Genomic DNA, 10,366 nt, shown 5'->3' with positions numbered 1-10,366 from the left:
GTAGGAGTAGTACAGATGGGTTATATAATCGAACTCGTTATAAGCTTGCTGTATTATGTACGACCTATCCGGCAAGACCGCGGCACACAGAATCCCCGGTCAGCCGCGTCCGGGAGGGGTCAGAACAAAAGGTCCTTTTTGAATAAACGGAAATCAGACATCCACCCGTTCGTAGCAATTGTTACAAAGGAAACCCATACGGCTTCCTCGAAAGGAAAGCCTCACAGTTGAAGAAAAACTCGTCCTGGTCCGGGACTCGAACCCGGGACCACCGCCTTTCCGGGGCAGCCGCTCTACCATCTGAGCTAACCAGGCGGCTAGCAGATGGCAGGGCGAAGTCGAATTTGTCGACAACACGAAGCAAAGGCAAGTGTTTGACGTAGTAGTACGGCGGAAACCCGCAAGGTGAAGAGACCTTGCGGGTTTCCGCAGGACTACTACGTCAAGGTCCTTTTTAATAGCAACGATAGAAACACAAATTATTCGTCTGGCGCACCAGTTCACCCTATGCGCCGAGTTGGCCGAGTTGCAGCTATGAAACACGTATTTACAACACTGCTGTCATCGTTAGCAAAGCGCCCTGTTCTTCCTCTTAAATGTGCCCTGTTAGCGAATTCCTTTCACATTGCAGTGACACCGTCTACGCTGTACCCAGCCTACCAGGGATTTACGCGCTTGGCACTGATCATAAACATCGCACGCGCATCAAAACTAACGTTTTACCATACAGTTCTGAAATAAGGCGTTCGGTGCAGTGAAACTTGAGGCTCGACTGTCAAGGCACAACTCAGGAGAAGCTTGCGAGTGTTATGCGATTCAATGAAAGCGGCTTACGCTTACACCGTGTCACATGCGCTTGCTACACTAGAAATGACGCACAGTGCAGATTCGACCCTGGGATGTAGCACTCTTTCATGGGCACAGTTCCAGGCTTTTTACAGATTCCTTTATTCGTCGTTCTCACTACCTCTTTTATGAAACTTTATGAAACGTGAAAATTTTCTTACTGCCCGTGCTTGTATGGGGAGAGCAGCGTCAGTGCAGAGAACACATGTGGAAATGGTGGTGAACTTCAGTTACAATTCCAAATCGTTGCACACGATGTGTAGAAATTCATTTTTACACCAATAGCAACCGTAAGTCATGACTGAGGGCGCACTATGTCACGTCAAAGAAACTGTCAGGAAGAAACATTTTTCGAAAAAAAGTACTACACGTGGAGCCGCATTAAGATGCTATTTTAATGTGGTCCCCTAAACGCCGTGTATTAATTCTCTCTAATGAGCTGCCTTCGTCATTTACTGAGAACCGGTCACCCTACCAAATAATTGGCGGCAATGTAAAACACACTCTTATACACGTGAGCTCTGTTTTGCGTTCTGTACCAACAAATTCGAGATTGAGAGCTGCGTTTAAACCGAGAACCATTCCATTGCTTCCAAGCCGCTTCAGCGGACCATTTCCACACTACCTTAGATTTGGTGGTAGCGCCTGCTTACTTCGTTTACTGGAAAGGAGATGTTTATATTTGTATAAAATATGCATATGTATCGCAATGACAAGTAAACAAAAATAATTTTGGAGCTAACCTTGACAGAAAACATTATGTATCAGTCTATACCGCTGAGCTTTCAGCAGTGATTTGAAGCACCGTAGCAAGTTCAAGTCATTTGGGTAACGACGCTTCATCAGATTACACGCGCCGCTAATGGTAACCTCACAATATTTGGGTGGCATCGTTTCACTTTTCGATGGAACCTCTTGCAGATGGTTGTCAATAAAGCGAAAACGAAAACATGACGGTGACATCGCGGTGTAAGCGAAGGTTAGAAGGCACACGCTAAAGCCAGGCACGCGGCAGGATTCTAAAGTGATTGAGCAAACGGAAAAATCACGCGGCCAAATATGCATAAGTCAGAACAGGGGGAGGGAGGGGCATAGATGAATCCCAAATTCAACATTTGCCGTATATTTTGTTATTTTCACAGCAATATTTATGGTCGACAGAAAAAATAAACAAACATACAGAGCTGAAAGATTGCATTTGAGTGTACAGTATGCTGCAGTAATATTTCACTGGGCTCTTCTCAAGAAATATTGCACTACGAAACTAACATAAGACGCGAGCAACTCGAGTGAATTGTACATGTATCGGGTGAGAGTTTGCCATACGTATTCGCCGCGACTCGGATGTTTTCCACAGAATTATTAAGTGAGCCGTATTTTGCTTTTCTTTGTGCCTGCGAAAACCACTATCCTTGAGTGCCGCACGAGAACCGCATTGTACTCGAGGGAGTACTATTGTTTACAAGACATTGCTACACGTGTGCGTATGGAATATAAAACGCAGATGTATTTCACGATTTACCAAAAGCTCTAGGCACGATTTGGGCCTTTTCTATTATGTTATTCTGAAATACATTTCTACTTTCTTGATCCTTTTTTCCATTTTAGCATCTATCCTTCCTTACGATAGCGCTTAACCTAATATCGGTATGCAGCGTTTTATATCCACCACAGAAAAACAGCGCCTTTCACGAAAGAAAAAAATACAAACACGATACGTGAGAAAAGGGACTCGGCCGGGCAAACTGAAGCATGCCATCTGCGCTTATAGTGCGAATTCACGTTCAAAACTTGTAGAATTTTCTGTCTCCCTCCGGGATAGGCGAAGATTAGATGCACAAAACTGCGAAAAATGACGTCCGTCGAGTTCCATTTCGCATGTCCGTGCGTATTTTTCTTCATAACATAAAAATGTCAGAGCAATGACACAGCAATTTCAGAGAGGCTACGGCGATACGGGTATAGGGCGGGTCCTCGGGCCTCGGCGATCAGGATATATACCTGCCACGCTCTCTGTCTATTACACTTTTGTTTTTCAGACTGCTTTTTGTTTACAGAATATTTGTTTTGGCCCTTCTCTACCCGGCGCTACCCGCCGCAAACAATCACGCGAAGAGCATTTGCGAAGGCGTCTAGCGTAAGGGAAACCACAGGTGAAGAAACAATGCACATGGCGTGCACGTCCACAGCTTAAAAGCTATCGAAAAGGAAGGCTGTTGCAGGCGTTAGCTAGAGCGCAAATAAGGAAAGCACAAAAAACACCGGTTGTTCAACTGAGGATACCCGTTTTCTTTATAGCTGTTTCATACGTGTGAAACGTTGGAAGAGAAACATAACGAAAGTAAGGAAACGAATGGCAGAGAGGTCAACCACAAGAGCGTCCGGTTTGCTGCAGAGTGTGTAACAGACGGTGAATAGGAGAGGAAACGAGGGAGAGAGCGTGAACAGCGCGCATGCAGGAATATGCATAGAAGGAATATACAAACAGCCAGTTCAAACTGCACACTTCAAAAAAAAAAAAAGAAAACGTGAATTACACTGCACCCTATGCACCGTTCACTGGCGTTTTTGCATCTAGCCCTCACCGAACTGCAACGGGGAAAACCGCAGGTGGTCAAAATTATTCGGGAGACCTCCACTATGGCTTGCCTTATAATAATATTGTATTTATGGCAAGTAAAACTCGAGAATATGGATTATATTTAATAGTTATTTACAACAGCGATGGTCGTAGCCAAGGGCACAGTATGAGAATATTGGACACCAAGAGACCAATTTAAGAACAATAGGATGCAAAGCTTAGAGTCTTCATGCGAAGCCAAGCGTCGCTTACCAGGCACTTCGCGAATCTGCCCCTCAAAACTTTCTGAACGTATCATGACCACAGAGCAGCAGATTGCCACAGCGAAAAATAAAGTGCGTACGTTGGTCAAAAACAACAAAGTAACGAAAATGACCTATTCTTGTTCACCACGGGTGCTTGCTTAAGGTGTCAAGCATTGGGTCAGTTCATTCTGACTCATTGGTATAAGGACATCACTGGAATAAAGAATAGAGAAAATATTGCCCAGTACAAAGGCGTACAGAGAACGGTGAGATTTAAAACGGGAAACTTGGATGGAGTACCTGCGCCGGTGGTTCTGAGCTCTATCGCGGCTGCCGGCTTCGCTACGCTTGAATCGGCTGAGCCAGCCGCTATCGTTTCACATCGGGCTGCACAAAGCTACCAGCCCCTGGCAAGATACGACTTGATTTTTTTTTCATTGCAGACGTGCTTATTACTCGATCACCCACTTTCTTTCGTTTGTACTTTTTGTTCTTTATACTTCTCATGTATACTATTTACTATTTGAACTGTGTTAGCTTTTGTTTTGCTTTTTGTTACCTCTTGCTTAATGTCGTGTGCGATCTCTCTGTTGATCTAAAATGTTATCTTGGACGTTCTCCGCGTATAATTATTATTTATGAATAGCCAGCCAGAGGCAATTGTCGCTGAGACTGAAGACAAAACCGCTCACCTGGGGAGATATAATAATATGAAATGCGAGGCGTCCCATGTGGCAGAAGAGTAATGGAAATTCATTCTATTAGGAAGATGAGACAGTCTCGACCTATGAAGATGTCTCAGAACACTTTCCTAACAAGAAGTTGATGTGGGGCAGCTGAGAAAGCAGTGGAGGAGCTCATACTTACAAGCATGCAACTCTCAGAACCATGAAGAAAGACTATGTACCACGCTAGGCACGGAACGCTGTCTGTGTGCGTATATATCTTGTTTCGTCAAGCTTATTAGCGCTGTATTCTTGTTCATCATCATAATCCCATTTATGCCGACCTAAGGACGAAGGCTTCTCCAAGTGATTTCCAATCAATCTTATGATGCCAATTCCAACCTAATTAAGCCTGCAAACTCCTCCGTTAGTTTCTATTGCAAGCCGTTTGCGTTGGCACATATTGCGTTTTATTTTTATTAAATATCTTTTGACTGCAGGTTGGCCTTATAGTTTATGCGGGCTACCGCTTTTACGGCGAAGCTGTTAGTGTGACTAAAAAGCGCTCAAAAAGTCCGTTTGCCTGTTGTGACAGTGTCATCAAAATAAAATAAAAAGAGAACATAAACCTACATCACTCACGAAGCTCATATTTTGAATGATTCTATCACATGTCCCCATGGTACGAATAATATGGAGGAAAATTTCGAAATGTGTTGGCTAGGATAAGCCTAAATAAACATTGCTATACTCTCGTTTTCTGCCTGTTTACATACGTTATCTCAAATGCCTACAAAGTTCCCCGCTACCCTTTGAGGACAAAGATTGGCAAACATTGCATGTTCGAAGAAAATGGTCCCGATATTATGGTTGACGTATACGGAAAGTTTGAATTGCGCTGGTAAGTTTTATGCTTTCAACATATGTACAGAGTAGTCGTTTTCCGCCTATTTTCATGCGGTATGCTGGGTTTGTAGCTGGTTTTACAAGTCTCTTCTCTCAGCTAAATGGGACATGTTTGCTTTCGGTGAAATAGGAAACATGCTGCGGGTGAGCCGTGATAAAAGTTTAAATTGTTTCGGATAAGTACTAAATTCTACAAAATAACATATAGAAGCTTTCTATAGTAGGATACAACTTAAAAGAAACAGCAGTTGGCAACCAAGACACACAAACCGCATGGGTTTGTGTTACGCCGCTAGCAAATCACAGAAGCAAACGAAGTTGTCGTCATGCGGCGTTTTCAAAATGGTGGCGTCGTACTTGATACCTCCGGAGCGTCTGCTATTCTTGAAGAATATTTTTTATCGGCGGAAGCGATGACGTTTGCAACAGACATGGACAAAGCATATGGAGTCTGAGCATTTCACTCTTAAAAAGTCCACGGTTCAGTTCATTTCAGTGCTGAGTCCGTTTTACCCATGAAACTTTAATGCCAACTGAAGTGAAACTTGAGAGTAAATAGTTGCAGCGAAGCAAGCGTATTATTTCCATTCAACACGAAATTAGGCTTTCACAGTTCCACTATAATGGACGAGTCAAAACGCATAAAATTACGCGCTGATGATTTTATTCCTATGGTTACCGCCTTATTTAGGTAACAGGGAAAGGTTGAAGTATGAGCTTTTTGCAGCCTCACGGACGAACAGTGGCTGGTGGTTTTGAGGGTGTGTGCGGGGCTTCACTGCAGACTGATGTTGTATCCGACTATAGACCTTTACGAGCGCACTTTACCAACCACGAGAGATGTTTAGCCAATGTAATACAAGAGCCCAACGTGCCACAAAGTTGACATTTTGAGAGAACATGGAGCAGATTATGGGCCATGTGTGGGCGAATGTTGTAGAGCTAAAATTAAATAAAAAATTAAACAATGCCTTTAAGAAAGTACTGAAAAGCGTTATGTTGCACGTTTCTGCAATGTCTTCCAGGCTCGAGAAAGAAATGTACATGACACCGATTTCACATTTCGCGTGTTCACATTCTGTGCAAATCGGGGGCTTGTTAGGTCTAATGTGTGGCGAAATTTACCGTTCCTGGTATAATTAGGAACTTTTTAACTGAGCCGTTTTTCTTCCCCAAATTTCATCGCAGTGTGAGGTTTGCAATACGTTACTCCGACGCCTTTAGTAAACAAAACGGGGCACGTTATTTATAACTAATTGCATACGACAGCATCTATACTTCTACGATCAAGATAAAAAGCTTCTTTTTTTCTTGCTATCTTGCTCATGGAGTTGACACATTTTAGAAATTCTTTCTGCTGCGCCAGTGTCCGTCATTTCTGCCTTTATCTTTTTCTCCTAGCGTGCTGGTGACGATTGTGAGCTTTTACCAAATAGACAAATTTTCACTCTTCTCTAACTACGTGTTTATGTGGGGGATAACAACCAGTTTCATACAGTAATCTTAAGAGGACATTCTAGCTCGGGCCTAACTACGACGCGGGCTATTAGATGCATGTAAAACGCAGAAACGCTTTTCTGAGATAACCCCTAGACCACCTTTAATGAAATTTGTTACATTTGAGAGAGAAAGTTAAATTCTAGTGATTGTTGCAAGCAGAATTTCGATTTAGGGCCTGAATTTTGTTTTTAAGAATTTCAAAAATTCGTAAGTGTGAAAAGAATAAAAGCACGAAGTTAAAAAATTAATTGCTCTGTTTCAAGAACAGATACCGCGGTTCTGTAAACGGCATCGATTAGGTCATTCAAAGAAGACAAAATTTGATGTGTAAATTTATATCTTACGTGAAATCAATAAGATGTGTACAAGGGTTTCACAAAAGCTGTATTTTCATGTTACAAATTTTTTTGAGATTCACATGTAACATATCAATTTTGTCCTCTTTAGGTGTACTATTCATAGAATTTTGATATCGTTTTTCATTGCTGAGTTACAGAGTGATAAACTTAATAGTTTATTATTCTTGAAATTTGCAATTTTCGCCAATTTTTATAAAAAACTTGACGACCGATATGGAAAATTCGAAACCAACAATCAATATATCTGAAGTTTTTCTTTTAAATGCGAAAATTCTCGTCAAATTTGGCACAGTGGTTGCCGAGAAAAACGAATTATCATTTTACATGTGTTTAGATTGGAGCATTGAGCTACAACTTCCACATAAATAGGAGGCGAATGATGATTAGATTGAGTATAAATAGAATAGGGGCAACACTGGACTTTAGTAAACCAAGGGAACAGGTTGGCTTCAGGAAGGGATACTCTACAATGCATCACATCCATGTCATTTATCAGGTAATCGAGAAATCCGCAAAGTACAATCAGCCTCTCTATATGGCTTTCATAGATTACTGAAAGGCATTTGAATTAGTAGACATGAGGGGAAGCTCAACAATTTTCTCCTATTCCCATACAGCTATTAGGAACTACTCAGCCGGCTTCGTCTGAATGAAAGCACACAAGTTACTTATACACAGTCTTAATACTCATAATTACGAACAACTGGATAGCTCATACCTAGTCTTCTTTCCGGCTTATCAGGGCCACTCGGTCAGCCCCAATGGCTGCAATCCGAACGAGCAAGCTCACTCTGCTGTGCGAGATCTCACATGCCACGCATCAAATCAGGAACTGCTCCAGGATGACTATGCCTCCTACAAAGACCCACTTAGTACTTTTCACGAGATCACGTCAGACTATAGGGACGGCAGGATGTTTTTTCCTCCCTCCCCCCCCCCCCCCCCCCATCAGAAGCTCAACCGAGCTAAGGTGGTCACATTAATAATGATTCAAACTAAATCTTATCCCACAGCTATCGTGCTTAACAAAATTTACCAGGATTTTCCCGCGGAATGTTAAAGTTGTGGACACACTCCGTGTCTATTTGATGATATGTTCTGGCTGTGCCCCAACCAGAGGGCTTCAGACCTCAACAGTCAGGAGGACTGGAGTCGGCGCATATTCAGCGAAGTCCTCCAAGATCAACTCCTGGCCATCCGGAGAGCTCACGACATTGGGAAAGCCTTTGGCTTACCGGTGTCTACGTGGGCCGAGCCACCGACTTATCCTGGGGAATTTTGTCCTCGGGCCCTAGTTTCTCTGGACCAAAATAAAGTTCTTGCCATGCCATGCCATGTGGCTACTCCAAAAAAATTATCCGCATTGCTTATAATGGCTCCTTCCAATATTGCAATAACTGTACTCGCATTGCATGCTTCCAGATTGTCCACAACAGCTACACCCTTTAGAAGTGCATAAATAATGAAGCACTGTCAGGCCACATCTCGTTCGCCGCGAATGCACAAGGACTTGCACGGGACGGCCCGCTTCTGGACTTGGAAATGTGAACAGCGGCCTCGTCACATAAAACGTTGGAGGACGCTTAAGCTTCGCGTTTAAGAGCCGAACGCTATGGATGGATAGATGGGTACAACTTTCTTGTACGTCCGGCAAGGTTTAACGCGACCCAGGCTCAGGTCTCCCAAGGGGGAACGTCAAGGCCCTGCCTCAACGCCGCCTCACGGGCTTGCTGGACTGCCCACGTCTGGATTCCGAGGTTTGAGCTGCGCAGAGCGGCGGCCCACCTCGACGACAGGGTCTCCGGAGTAACTGCCATCCCTCGATTGCATTCAAAAATCTCTGACTGACTGTCACGCTTACCGGCAATCGCATTTTCTTGCGGCTGCGCGGAGGCAAGGAACTGAGCGGGTCGCGCCGCTCTATGAATGGTAGAAACGCCGGAAAAGGGCTTTGTGTTTGAGTTTCCGCGCAACAGAATTATGTTTTGTGGTATATTCAAATTACATTCCGACCATATCATGTCTGTAGGTTGTGATTAAGTCGTACTTTGCGGTCCTTCTGACGTATTTTACTTTGAGGAATTCAATCACTAACACCTCTGCGCCAACGTGAAGGGACTGCGTGGTTTTGCTCCGGAATGGTTTTTTGTCAGACGACGCCCGACGCCGACATCGGATATCTGGCAACACTTCACATCCCTTCAGTTCACTTTTTATTTCGTTAAAGACACCTAACTTAGAGTATTACATAAGGGGTGGGGTTTACAAATGTTGTTTATTCTAATTAGTGGCCACATGAGTTCAATGAACAATATTAGTATTAAGCTTATCAGAGAACGTCGATGAACAGTTCCGGCGATGTGATGGGGCAGGCAGTTCCAGTCGGTTTATGATCGGCAAAAGAAAGATGCAGAGAAGGTTGTAGTGTGGCTCCGTGGATGGGTTACTTGCAAGGAATGCCCTGTACGCAGCGAATGGCGAGGGGGTAGGGAACAACACATATGGTACATGAGGAAGCGAGCTGTAATAAAACTTATGAAAAAGGATTAACGAATCAATGCGACGCCGGGACAATAGCATGTATAAGGCGGACTGTGATTTTAGTAGTGATACGCTGGTGTTATAAGAATACGAAGAATGAATGAACCTTGCCGTCTGATTCTGAATTCTTTCGAGTGCATCGATAGGGTAAGTTTGATGTGGTGATGCGTATTCAAGTTTCGGACGTACGAGAGTCTTGAATGCTAGTAGTTATGCGATGCGGTGCATGACGGAAATGGCGTTTTAGGAATCCCAATGTTTGGCTAGCGGAGGCAGCAATGCGCGTTCCATGAGCAGAGAAGTTTAGTTTCTATGAAAGGGTGACGCCTAGGTATTTAAATGTGTTAACTTCTCGTAAGGTAGTCTTAGTAATATTATACGGTGAGTATAAGGGCTGATGGCTGCGAGCTAAGCACATGAATTTGGATTTGTTGGGGTTAAGGGTCATTAACCAGTCGTTGCACCAGTCTTGCACTTTGTTAAGGTTATCTTGTAAAATACTGTGGTCAGAGTCGTTAGTAATTATGCGATAGATGACACAATCGTCAGCGAACATACGGATTTGAGAGTAAATATGAAGGTCATGAAGAGGACAGGGTGGTTAACGTTGTCGCGTTAACAAGAGTCCAACAACGCAAGAGGGTCGATACAGTGCCGTATGTGTTTTCGTACCACAGGGAGAGCGGACGGAGCCTATGAACATGCAGTTGTGCTGCAGCGACA

General features: G+C 43.6%; 1 non-coding gene across 1 annotated transcript; it reads right to left on the bottom strand.

Annotated features, from left to right (window-relative positions):
• Positions 1 to 240: 240 nt before the first annotated feature.
• TRNAS-GGA (transfer RNA serine (anticodon GGA)) lies at positions 241 to 315 on the bottom strand. Its single transcript has one exon. It is a non-coding gene; the product is annotated as a tRNA-Ser (tRNA).
• Positions 316 to 10,366: the final 10,051 nt, after the last annotated feature.

This window comes from Dermacentor andersoni, chromosome 5 (genome assembly GCF_023375885.2).
Source record: "Dermacentor andersoni chromosome 5, qqDerAnde1_hic_scaffold, whole genome shotgun sequence".
NCBI lineage: Eukaryota > Metazoa > Arthropoda > Arachnida > Ixodida > Ixodidae > Dermacentor > Dermacentor andersoni.
This window is presented reverse-complemented; position numbering and strand designations above follow the sequence as displayed.